Genomic DNA, 13777 nt, shown 5'->3' with positions numbered 1-13777 from the left:
AGGTAGGGGGCGAGATGGAGAGTTTGTGGGATGGCGTTCCAGAGGGTGAGTGTAGAGTGGCGGAAGGCCCACCCACCGATAGTGGGGCAAGCAAGGCGGGGGACATGAAGCAGGCCAGAGCCCGCTGAGCGGAGGGAGCAAATAGGCTGGTAGGGGGTTTGGAGGTCAGAGAGGTAGGGCTTTATGACACAGCTTTATGAGTCACATATTAGAGGTAATCGATTTTGTTTTAGAATCAGACCCTAACTTACTTTATCTGTTCTGGGCTTCCACTAAATTCCTAGATTTGACTGGTCTATCTTTGTCACTTAGACAAGCTCCATTTTCACAAAGTCTACAGTTATTCTTTCAAAGAGCTAGGACAGACTTGATGGGTTGAATTGCCTTCTGTGCTGTATATATCTATCGTTCAATAACTGAGCTCTGCAGTACATGTTTGCCTGACTGCACATACCATATTTACTTCTGTAAGCAATCACAGTAAAATATTATAAACCTCTCTGCAGTCTTTATTTAGACCTATGGGCAATTACAAGCTTTGTTCTGTGCTTTTAGTAGTGAATATTATCTGTTGAGTTGTTTGGTGCTCGAACTCATTCAAGGTTATTGCCTGCTGATATCAATTGCAATAACAAAGATGTTCAGTATTTCAGTTTAGTGGTCTAATGAAACATTAGGGTTTATTTCACATTATTTCAATGTCTGCAATTTCAAGTTTAAAGGTTTTCACTTTTCTTTTATGAGACTGCATTAATTTAAGATGGTTAGAAAACAAGCAAATGAGAAGGTTAGGAGAAAATATTTTCAAGCACAGAGTAGTTTGGATATGGAATGTCTTGCCAGAAGCTGTAGTTGAGGCAGAATTCACATTAGCATTAAATAACTAAAAGGGAGAAAACCACAGGGATATGGGAAAAGGGCTGGTAAATGTGATTGAAAGGATTGCTCTTAAAAGAGACAGCACAGACCAATGGGTCAAAGTTCTTCAATGCTATAAATTCCTACGGTTCTATGCAAAACATTTGTTTCCAAATTAAGACTAGATTCAAGAATTTTCCCAAATTCTACACAATCTTAAAAATAATAGTCTTATGATAATAATAATAATAATAATCCTTGCATTTGATATAGCATGTTATCACATCTTCAAGACGTCTCAAGGAGCTTTACAGAATATACTGTAATGTGAATTGACTGTATATTTTGTGGGCGAAATGTAGCAGCCAATTGCGCACAGTAGTGTCCCACAAACAGTCGTGGATTGAGTGACCATTATTTTTTTCTAATTATCTTTTATAACAAATTATTACCCCTGGGAAAGCGATCTGCAATCAACGAACAATCAGATTCCTATTTACTTCTAAGTAAACAGAGGGGTGTGGAATAAGGAAACTTGCCTAACATTTCGCCGAGAATCAAACCCAGGTCTTTCACTTGTGAAACGAGTGCACTAACTACTGAGCTACAGAACTCAATAAGAATAATTATTATTATAATAATAATAAGGCTGTATTTGCATTGCAGTTAATATAGTGCCTTATCATGTCATCATGACCTCTCAAAACACTTAAGGATATACTATAAAGTTAGAATTTACACTTTTTGTATAATGTTAGAATCATAATAGATGTTGCGAACGGGTTAACTTTTAAGTTAAGTGTGGGGGGGTCAACTGGACTGAATCCCTGGTATTTTGGATATTGATCAGGGATCACATTTCACGGGCGAAGTTTTTACCAACTTGCTGGAAATTGATCACAAATTGCATGTGTCATACCATCCTCAATCCTCAGGGGTAGTAGAAAGAAGTAACCGCACATTAAAGGTTTTGTTGTCAAAATTTTGTGCAGATCACCCCACGCAATGGATGAAGGGATTGCCACTGTGTCTAATGGCAATTCGCTCCACCCCACATGCTACAACTGGCATTTCACTCTATCAAGCGTTGACAGGTCGTTTAATGAGGCTACCAGGTTGTACAGTAGTGATGACTAAATAAGCCCTCGAACAATTAGAGGGTAATGTTAAATTGCAGGGAACTGCAGAGGAGACATGGCTGAAAGAGATGCTAAAGATCATACAGGGAACCAACAGGTTTGTGGCTACAAACACTGGTAAGGCGAAACAAAGTATGAAGCAACAATTTGACACTACCGTTAACCATGTGGCGTATGAAATTGGAGATGAAGTCATGGTCTGCGTGTATGGGAAAAAGGAATCTCCTTTTGCCCCGCGATGGAAAGGGCCTTTTGAAATTTTGGAAAAGGCAAGCCCGGCAGTATATTTAATTGCCATGTCTTTGTTTTCTAAATTGACTAAATGGTAACATTTTAATCAACTTAAAACTGTAAAGAAGGGGAAAGGATAAACTGATGACTGAATATATATTACATTGTATTTTGCAGGCACCAACCGAGTGATTACCGGATCTTCTGTATCAATATGGATCTGGATGGAATTACTGGAGGCCTGGTGCTTGGCGTTGTAATACTACTAATCCAGAACTCCCATGTTTACTCCCATGATAACCCCTTTGATGGAAACCCCCATAATACTTTCTTATTAACAGCTTATAGATATGTACAAAATAACCAGGTGTCTAGTTGTTATGTCTAGTGTGGTTTCCTCTGAGGTACCCTTTGTAGGGAATGGTGGAAAGGCTGGCAAAGTTGCTGCCATTCACCCTGTTTCCTGGAAGTACCACCCTCCCTCCCAGGTTGTGTGATTTTTTTTCTCTTTTGTAGTTTTGTGATACCTCATGTTAATTCGGTATCAAGGTGGGGACTGTTAGAATTTACAATTTTTGTATAATGTTAGAATCATAATAGATGTTGCGAATGGGGTAACTTTTAACTTAAGTGTTAGGGGGGGGCAACTGGACTGAAACTCATGAGTTGACATTCACGAGATCACGTGAGTGTCTCAAGGACAAGATGTGTACTACTGTCCTACATGTACACGAGATAATGGACTGTCTCAAGGACAGTGTGTTTGTGTGTGTGAGGCACGTACACCCCATGAGATGTTCACGTGAACCCAGCATGATTTTGGCCAGGTGACCTAATGTCCGCACCATGATTGGATGGACACAAACTTAAGACACCGTGCCTGACCAAAATCGGCGCACCCAGGACAGTACCTATCATGGATGGAAGACTGAGAGCTAGAAGGCAGAAGTAGACAGCCACGAGGAGGGATTACACGGTAGTATTGTCCTGTTAGTGAATTGATTGATTGTGCCTACTTGCCCACGCCCATCGTGAACTTGAACGGATGCTTGAGTTTAATAAACACTACTTTGGTTGCAAACAGTAGTTGTGCTTGATTGAAACTCGTTTTTTTTTCAACAAAGTGTAGTGACTGTGTATATTTTAGGCAAAAGAAAAGCAAGGTGCAGATTTAAGATGAATTTAAGAACTCTATCTTCAATTTTGAAAGAATGGTGTAAATACTACAATCTAATTTTTGACCTCCAATTTGGTGACTTGGTAACTTGTGATAATTGCAGTCATGGAATGATTTGGTGTCTTAACTTCTGCTGTGGGTCAGAACATTAAAGCTTTGAACTGGATTAATAACTATTTTGATTTGATTCCTTTCCCACATATTATCAAATGTCTGTTCTGCATTTGATCAGCATTAATATGCGGTCAGTTGATTTGCCATCATTTAATTGTCGGACATGTTTCTGCATCCATCAATCAAAAACGAAGGCTACATACGTGTTTAGTATCTCAAATATGCTATCCATACAAATGTCATACATTCTCCTTACAAATATGTGTCCATCTCCAGGACAGTGGAAGCAATGTGTACAGCTCTTGTAAGGGGCTCATCATTGACATGTTGAGTTAAATATGCAGTTCATAATGTTTATCACATCAAACGAGACCATAGCAGATTTCCCAGTGGTGTTTTCAATGATAAAATTAGAGAATCCAGGACTGAGGCATTGGATTCTGACTTGTAGAAGCATGGCCTTGCATTGCTGGTTGGTGTGAAACTGACTTTGTATGCTAATAGGCATCAGCCTGGCTCAGTTGATAGCACTTTCGCCTCTGAGTCAGAAGGTTGTAAGATAAAATCACACGTCAGGACTGTCAACTCAAACATCCAGGCTGATACTCTAATACATCACTTGGGTAGTGCAACATTGTCAGCAGTGCTATCGTAAGGATGAGACATTAAACAAGTGTCCTATGTACTTGTTAAAGTGAGCATTAAAGATCTCATGAAAACAGTGAGAGTTTCTCCTTGTGTTCTGGTCAACAATCCACCAGATAAAATTATTCATTCATGACTGTTTCTGGGATGTTGCCCACAGCAATTTGAATAGTGCTTCTCAGACTTCATGACTCAGGATGACTTCAAGGAGGTTGTACCACTTCCACTCCATCAATGTGACATATATCACACAGACCTCACAATTGATCAGATTATGTGCACCAGTGTTAACTTTTATACAGGGTGCATGGATATATGCATCCTATAGATTAGTGTTTTTAGAGTACTCGCCTCGCACGCGAGAGGACCTAGATTCAATTCCCAAGCAGAGTGAAATGTTGGCTAAGTTTCCTTACTCCACACATTTCTGGTTACCTAGCAGGAAGTAGCAACCTGGTTGTTAGTTGTTTCACAGATTACTTTTCTGGGGGTAATAGTCCATGACTGTTTGTGGGACACTGTTGTGCGCAATTGGCTGCTGCATTTCACCCACAAAATATACAGTCAATTCACTTTACAGTATATTCTGTGAAGTGCTTTGGACATCTCGAAGATGTGATAAGGCACTATATCAAATGCAAGGATTATTATTATTATGGTCAACGTTACATATATAAAGAATGTCAACTATTTGGCAAGTGAAACAGTACTGTATAATAGTGATTCAGCTGCATAATGGATTTATTTTACACATCATGTGGAAATAAAACTGCTTATAATAATTGGCAGTCAGTTCTAGTGAAATCTGTTCACTCTACAATGCCAAGGAGCACATTTGAAAGAACATCAACTTATTGCTGAGCTATAAATCAGCAGCCAAGGGTTGAATGTGAAGCAGGTATAGATCCTGCTCTGCATGAATCATCTATGCTGGGTGCCTTGTCCACCCAAATACTTCACTTACAATCTTTCAATGGAAAAGGTCAGAATGTATCTGCAGTTTGCAGAAATTACATTAAAAAATTAAAGTTGGTGACAGAGATCAACACGTTTTGAATTATATATATTTTTTAAATCGTTTATATTGAAAACAGAAACCAATTGACTGTGCTGCTGTTGTGAATGTCGTTCCAATGATGGAATCAGATGGAAGTTGATTTTAAACTTGGGAAGCTAATGTCGAAACACAACTCAATAACTTTTGCAAGGAAAGAAAACAAATCAAAATTGTTATTGAACCCAGTTCAAATCATTACTATATTACAGTAAAATGGAATAATGTTGGTGTACATATTTGGGATGCTGTTTAAGGTACACACTGTAACATTTTATTGCAGGAACAATAATGAAAGAAAGAAAATATTTTGGACACTTACTTTACTGTGTTTACATTTAATACCTAATGTGAAGCATTGAGCATCTTTTTCTTGTAGCTGTACATACTTTAATAGTATGAGTAAAAAGTGCAGGGTTTATAAAAGTAACAAGGATAGTATTTCCAATTAGCCTAAATATAACAAGAATACAATTTACCATCATTTGGTGTTTAACACTGCATATTCACTTGGGAACAGAATTCACCTCCACAGAATGGTTTCTCCTGGTTTTTTTTAGATCAATCACTGTCATTGCTTTTGATGCATGATAGTTTGGATTTTAACTTCTAGCAACGTGAATAACTTTTAAAGTGTTCTTTTTCTTTTTATAACTAATTTCAAGCCATGGATCTGGAGAAGAGAACTGTGCATGCTCCTTAGCTAGAATCAAGATTTTTTTAAATGGGCTGAAGCTGAAGTCCATACACAAATACTAGTTTGAGATGAGAAGAGATAAGCTGGGTCTTCAGGAGCTGAACTGGCTCTAATGTGACATGCTTGGGAATGGAATATTTAAATCATCCCTCTGTGATGATATCAGTAGTCTGGTTCCTGAGTCAGTTGTGTCTTGAGTCAGACAACTCAGTCAGACTGGCTCATCGGTAGGTCTTGGAGGGGCAATCTGGTCACTGTGGGCAGGGTCTCCTCCCAATCAGTTCATATTAATCTTGCAAGCCACTGCTCTAATGGGTAGGGTGGTCCGAGCTGGACATGAGGTGGGATGCTTGGCACACAGTACTTACAATGACAAACTACAATGGTTTTAGCTGGTTAAACTCCAGCAGTACTCCGATGCACAAGCTAGGGTACGCAAGCCTAGGCTATTACGTCTACTGAGTAGGCAAACACACCGGTCAATTTGTACACAGAAATGTCCCACAAACAGCCATTATGTAAATGATGTATTTTATTCCTGTGAATGATTGCCTAAAAATACACAGTCATTGCTCTTCACAGGAAATTCCCTTGCAGCACTTTAAGACACCTCAACAACATGATAAGGCAATAAATCAACTGCAAGGATTTTTCTCATTGTTGGTCAAGACACTAGAAGAAACTCCTTTCTCTTTTGAATAGTGCCGTGAAATGTTTATCATCCACTTGAATAGGTAGACAGTCATTGGGTTAACATCTCATCTGAAGGACAGTTCATACTCTTTTATATGTGGAGTCCTGTAGCTCAGTGGTTAGAGCACTCGCTTTGCAAACGAGAGACCTGAGTTCAATTCCAGGCAGGTCAGGGCGAAACCTTGGGCAAGTTTCCTTACTCCACACGCCTAATAATATTCCCTCCAAAACCAAAAACAATAATACATTGGTCATTTTCAATCTACGACTGTTTGTGGGACATTGCTGTGCCAAATTGGCTGCCCCATTCGCCCACAAATATACAGTCAATTCACTTTACAGTATATTCTGTGAAGCGCTTTGGGACGTCCTCCCGACGTGAAAAGCGCTATATCAAAATGCAAGGATTATTATTATTATTATTATTATTATTATTATTATTATTATAGTTTGAGATCCAGGACTCTAGGTTTATTGCACTTTAGCTTGAATTCAAATAAGTATTCTCAGGCATTAAGCAGATTGCTGGACATGCTGAAGTCATGCAAGACAAAACCTCTGAGATGTCTTTGTTTTTCCCAAAGATGAAATATGAATCAATAGAATTGATCAACTTGTAAAAGTGTGAAGGAAAAACGTGGAAGACGAATATCCTCTCCACTGCATTTAAAAGGAGCTTTTTACAGTAGATCTTTGTCCTAGTTGGTTTCTAAAAGTAGTATAATGCAGCACTATGAAATACAGTATTTCAGCTGTATTTAGTATGTATGTTGCAAAGAAAAAAAAGTGATATGCAGAGATCTGAATGACTGACTGACAAAATGAAAAGCCTGAGTGACTGACTGAATGAGAGACCTGACTGAGTGATTGACTGACTAACACAGAAACCTGAGTGGTTGAATGGCTGTCTGAGTGATAGACATGAACTGCAGTCTGTGCCATAAGGAAAGGCTTGTCACTCACCCAGCTCTGGATCAGTCATCAGGCAAATGTACTCATCTATCGAGTAAAAGTAAAAACCACACGGAATCCTATGACAAAAAAACAATCAATTAGAGGAGTCAATGATGTGGTGGAAACTGTCCTCCTTAAAAGAAAGAAGGTTCAGAAACAGTCAGAAAGGTGAAGAACTCTGGCAGTTATGGCAGATCAACATCCAAATATTGAGCCTTGCGAGGCTGTCATAAAGCTGAATGGAAAGGAATAAATAAGAGAGATCAATAATTCAAGATGAGATGCTAGGGAAACAGTTCACCTCCAACAATGAATAATATTTTTTNCCTGCTTTGCTCCACCTCTGTTGACTGTGATGTTGTCAAATAGCAGGGACATAATTTAAAACGATACATTTGACATTGCCCTTGATGACACACACACGACCATCAAGAAATGTTGCGAAGGCCACAATAGAACATTTTATGACATATAATTTTCCTTCTAGTCTGAAACCTTGCTGCAGCAAACATATAAACAAAATAAAAGATATCAAAATAAATGTAAAATCAGACCTGCAAACTACTGTGGCACTTTTGAAATACAATCTCAAGACTGATTGATTTCCTTCCTTAAATGTTACATTCGGTGCCGAATACTATATGGTACCATGGGGTTTCGGGACTGCTACATTTCAGGACAGATTCCGTTTCATAACAATATGTTATAAAATATAATTGAATTTTTCATCCATTCCTGAAGATTAGCCAAGGAAGTGAACAATTGCTGTGCCCTGATTTGGGCACAATGGTTTGGTTTGAAGTGATCTGAAAACATTTCTGCCACCATCACAGTTGTCGGTTAGCAGATTTCATTTTTTTTCCAATTCTGGAACCAGTTTTTGAATATTACTTTGCAGGATGACTATTGAGATGAGTCAGTTTCCTATTTTATTATTATTAATAATAATAAAAATTCTTGAATTTGATGTATAACATTTCACATCAGGGGGACGTTTCAGGGTCCTGAAGTAAACATTATTTCATTGTAAAGTGTAGAGACCAGGTATTTGTAAGCAAAACACATTTTTGCACATAGCAATATGCCATCAACAGTCATGAATTGATTGATCAATTTTATTTGGGGAATTGTTGGCTAAGACACTGGGAGAAACTCCCTTCTCTTTTTGAATAGTACCTTGGGATGTTTAACGTCCCCCTGAACAGGTAGACAATATCTCAATTTAATGTTTAATCCGAAGTACAGCACCTCCAACAATGCAGTGCACCCCAACAGTGCATTGAAGTGTTAGCCTAGATTATATGAGCTCAAAGTCCAAAAATGGATCTTAAACTCATAACTATCTGACTCAAGCCTTAGCTGCACTCAAACATTGATCTTTGTGAGCAGTAATGAAGCAGAACATTCTTCACACCCAGCCATTTTGCAGATCGTCAACATGTGGTTAAAAGCACTTTCTAGTCAATAAACTGATGGTAATTAAGGAACAGATGGCATTTTAAAAATACCGCAATTTCAACACCATTGTTGTGTGTCCCCAGTGCAATGATTACGTTTCCATTGTACTCAGTGATATAATTGCTTTTTCACAGGTTGTAATGAACAAAGTAATGCCATTTAAAGCAATCACATGAAAGTAAGATCTACACTCTTTACAATGGAACTTGTTAGAGTCAATAAAATAAGAAAGTCTAGAAAATAGCATTTTCCCCAATAAACCCAGTCATTCCCCAGATTGCAGTATATATACCACGTATATTATAATAGACTCTGCCCAACTTGTTCAGTTTCCTGAGGGAAAGTTCTGCAACATTTCTCCTTCATCTCACAGGTTAATTTACTGAACTGCAGAATATCTGTTTAACCTGATGACTCCCATTGCTCAGCCCTCACTGGTTGCTTTCAGCAGATGGGTTATTTCTGTGATCCCAGCAAGACTGGAAATGTTTATTCATCTCAAGGTCTGTTTAGCCCTTAAGAACCTTAGATCTTGTTCATAACCAGATGCTTATTCAACTTTTTTTTAATGAGACAAGCAATACAAGAGTATTGTAAAGAAAAGGCAAAATACTGCAAATGCTGGAAATCTGAAATAAACACAGAAGTCGCTGGGAACATGCAGCAGGTCAGTCAATATCTATGGAGAGAGAAAAATTAGCTAACGTTTCAGGTCAATGACTTTTCATCAGAACTGTATTGTAAAGGTTTGGGCTTCATTGGGTGCGATCGACAAGCCACATGGTCAGCCTGTACTAATGTTAGGGTGGATCGGGGATATACCAGAGATAAAGGGGGGATTGAGCATTAATGGGAACCTTCAGTTGTCTGGTTCCTAAAACAATTATGTGCACAGTCCTTTTTTTGGCCATTCGGGTCTCAAGAAATTGCAGAAATCCATTACCATGTGCTAGTGTTTCCAAAATAGACTGAGTGTTGCACATCTACAGTATATGACACAAACTACACATGGAAATTCCCATGCATTGGAATGAAATGCGCACTCTATACCTGAAGGGTCGTATCTTTTTNACCTAATCCTGTAGATTACTTAGTGCAGGTTGGAAAGAGCCAAGGCTTGGGGACTGCAGAGTGTACATTGCGGGTAATGCTAGAGTTTAAGCAGCTAAAAACACATAGATTGGCATTGCAAAGACTGTTCGGCAAGCTTCCCACTGGAGAATCCTATTTGGTAAGCTTCCCGCTGCTTGTTCACTTAGGATCACTCCACCCATTTGCAGCCTTGCCTTCCAGGATTAACAAAAATTGAGTGGGAATAATCCCTGCCCCAGTGACCGTGAGTTAACATGAGTTAACCCCGGGAAAAGCAATCTGCCATTCGACTAACAACCGGGTTCCTACTTACTGCTAGGTAAACAGAGGCATGTGGAGTAAGGAAACTTACCCAACATTTCGCCCTGCCGGGAATCGAACCCAGGTCTCTTGCAAGGCGAGTGCTCTAACCACTGAGCCACAGAATTTCACGCCCCTAATCCCGCATAAAGGACGCAATGTAAATGCAAGTTGTTGTTATTCAATTATGCTGAAGTCCTGTTGCCGAGCCTAGTTGGAGGAGTGTCACATTGCCAACATTTCAATTTGCACCACAGCAATATCAATGTAAATCAATTCTGGCTCCACTCCCAAATGGTTCCTTCAAAGTCATGTGAACCAATATACTGCCCCAGGAACTTTTAAGGAATATGTTTAACTATTATTAAAGAGATGGACTCATTTGTACAGATATTAGTTAGTCGATTTTGAATAGTTAATATAAGGAGAGAGAAGCATTAATAAGACCAAAGAATCAGGGTTATATTGAGTTGCTAAGATTTGGCAATAATAATGATAATAATAATAATTCTTGCTTTTGATATAGCGCCTTATCACATCAAAATGTCTCAAAGCACTTCAGAGTTTGCTGTCAAGTGTACTGACTGGGTATTTGTGGGCAAACACAACAGCTTATTTGTCCACTGCAATGACCCCAAAACATCCATGAAGTGAATGACCAAGTTGTTATGAGGAGAAGGAGCTAACCTGAGAAGTTAGCAAGCCGAGTGTCAAACAGATGCAACATTCCTCTTCTTTTGTTCCTCTTTGGGCAAGTATTGGTGAAAGTACTAATGACTTCACTTCACTGCACCAGAAATACAAACCAATGTTTGTATTACAGTGCTGACAAGCAGCTCAATCGGTTAGTTTTTGCCTCTCCGTTACATCTTTATATGTAAAGATGTATTTGCCTTACCCAGAAATTATGTAAAAATCAGTTAACTAACTCTCCTTATTTGTAAATTTTAAATTAATTTGCAAATTCAATTAAATTTTGCGAAGTAATTTTCAATGACCTTTAAAGGTAAGCATATTGCCGTATTTCTGCTGTTTAACGGGTTACCTTTCTTGTGTAAATGTGTTTTAAATATCAAAATCTAATGACAAGGATGAGATAAATTGGACTCCATGGAGTTATCTGGGTTTGCTGTAGATTTAAAGGGCAACCTGTCCATGTACATTAAAGAAAAACAGTCAATTCAATTACAGAGCATATTGAGCTTACCAAAAAGAATAGTTCCTGCACATTCATCAAAGAGAGCATTGTAAAATTCAAAAAAAGTAATGAAATATGTCCATCCATTTCAATGGCACTTTATAACAAAGTTTGTAAAGCGCTTTGAAACATCTTCCTGATGTGAAAGGCGCAACATAATGTAAATTGTATTGTCTTACAGATGAATAGTTCACATTATTAGAGACAGAAATCATAGACTCATCATTGAATTAAAAATAACATTATGAGCTAGAATATTAAAAAAAAGATTATCAGAGCTAGTGTAAGCAGTCTTTCCTGGGACAAGATGAGCTGAACAGTGGATGTGAATGAAAAAATTGACGATCAGGAAGGAATTGTTAGATTAAGTGGTGGTGCCATTTTACTCAATTTGCTGTGCCCTGAGCAACAATCTCCCAGATAAAATTGGCCGTTCACTGTATAATCCTTGTATTTTGATATAGCAGCTCATCACGTCTTCGAGACATCTGAAAGGGTTTCACAGAATATACTGTAAAGTGAACTGACTTCATATTTTGTGGGTTAAATGTGGCAGCCAATTGCACACAGCAGTGTCCCACAAACAGTCCTGGATTGAAGTGCCCAAATTATTTTTCATTTTTTCAAAAAAAATTAAGGGATAATTACCTCAGGAAAAGCGATCCACCAATCGACTAATTCTTGCTTACTGCTAGGTAAACAGAGTCGTGTGGAGTAACAACAACAACAACAACAAGATTCCATTTATTGAGCGCCTTTCACGTCGGGAGGACGTCCCAAGGTGCTCTACAGTTGGGTCAGGACCCGAGCAGGGGGGAAATGGTCAGGGTGAGGGGAGGGAAAGGAGGGAGCGAGGAGGGGGTAGAGAGTCGAGAGGGGAGCTGAAGGCACGGTCAAAGAGAAAGGTTTTGAGAGCGGCCTTGAAGGAGGAAAGGGAGGAGGCGGCGAAGGCACTGGGGGATAGAGTTCCAGAGCCTAGGGGCTGAGAGGCTGAAGGCCCGACCACCGATAGTAGGGCGGTTGGGGCGGGGGATGTGGAGGAGACCGGAGCCAGAGGAACGGAAGGTACGGGCAGGTAAGTAGGGGGATAGTAGGTCTGAGAGGTAGGAGGGTGCAAGGCCGTGAATGGCCTTGTAGGTGAGGGTGAGGATCTTGAATTCGATCCTCTGGGGGATGGGGAGCCAGTGGAGGTGAGCGAGGGTGGGAGTGATGTGGTCCCGAAGCCTGGTGCGGGACAGTACACGAGCTGCAGAGTTCTGAATGACCTGCAGCTTGTGGAGGGAGGTGGTGGGAAGGCCGGCGAGGAGAGAGTTCCCATAGTCCAGCCTTGAGGTGATAAAGGCGTGGACCAGAGTTTCAGCAGCGTGAGGGGTGAGGTAGTGCCGTAGTCTGGCGACATTCCGGAGGTGATGGAAGGCGGTGCCAGTTGTGGCGCAGATATGAGGGAGAAAGGACAGCTCAGGGTCGAACAGAACCCCGAGGTTCCTGACTGGCTTTGAGAGGTGGAGAGTGCAGCCTTGGATGCTGATGCTGTCAGCGCCTGAGGTGCGGAGGCGCTGACGTGAGCCAATCAGGAGGGCCTCAGTTTTGCACGTTGAGCTGGAGAAAGTTGTCTCTCGTCCAGGACTCGATGTCGGACAGGCAGGCTGTCAGGACATCGGTGGTCGTGGAGTTGAGGGTAGAGGAGGAAAGGTAGAGTTGGGTGTCATCCGCATACATGTGGAAGTTAACCCCATGTCTGCGGATGATGTCACCAAGGGGGAGCATATAGAGGGTGAAGAGGAGGGGACCGAGGACAGAGCCCTGAGGGACACCCCACGAGACAGTGCGGGGGCCGGAGGAAAAAACATTTGAGGAGACAAAGTGAAGACGGTGGGAGAGGTACGACCTAAACCACTCAAGGACAGGGCCTTGAAGGTTTAGGTGGGAGGACAAGCGGTGGAGGAGAATAGCGTGGTCGACCGTATCGAATGCTGCCGATAGGTCGAGGAGGACGAGGAGGCAGAGGGAGCCCTGGTCACAGATGGTCAAGATGTCATTGGTGACCTTGACCAGGGCAGTTTCTGTGCTATGGGCAGCACGGAAACCCGATTGAAGGGGTTCGAATAGTGAATGGTTGGAGAGGAAAGAGCGCAGCTGGGAGGCGACAACTCGTTCCAGGACCTTG

Source organism: Callorhinchus milii, unplaced genomic scaffold (assembly GCF_018977255.1).
Source record: "Callorhinchus milii isolate IMCB2004 unplaced genomic scaffold, IMCB_Cmil_1.0 Scaffold2, whole genome shotgun sequence".
Classification (NCBI taxonomy): Eukaryota; Metazoa; Chordata; class Chondrichthyes; order Chimaeriformes; family Callorhinchidae; genus Callorhinchus; species Callorhinchus milii.
This window is presented reverse-complemented; position numbering follows the sequence as displayed.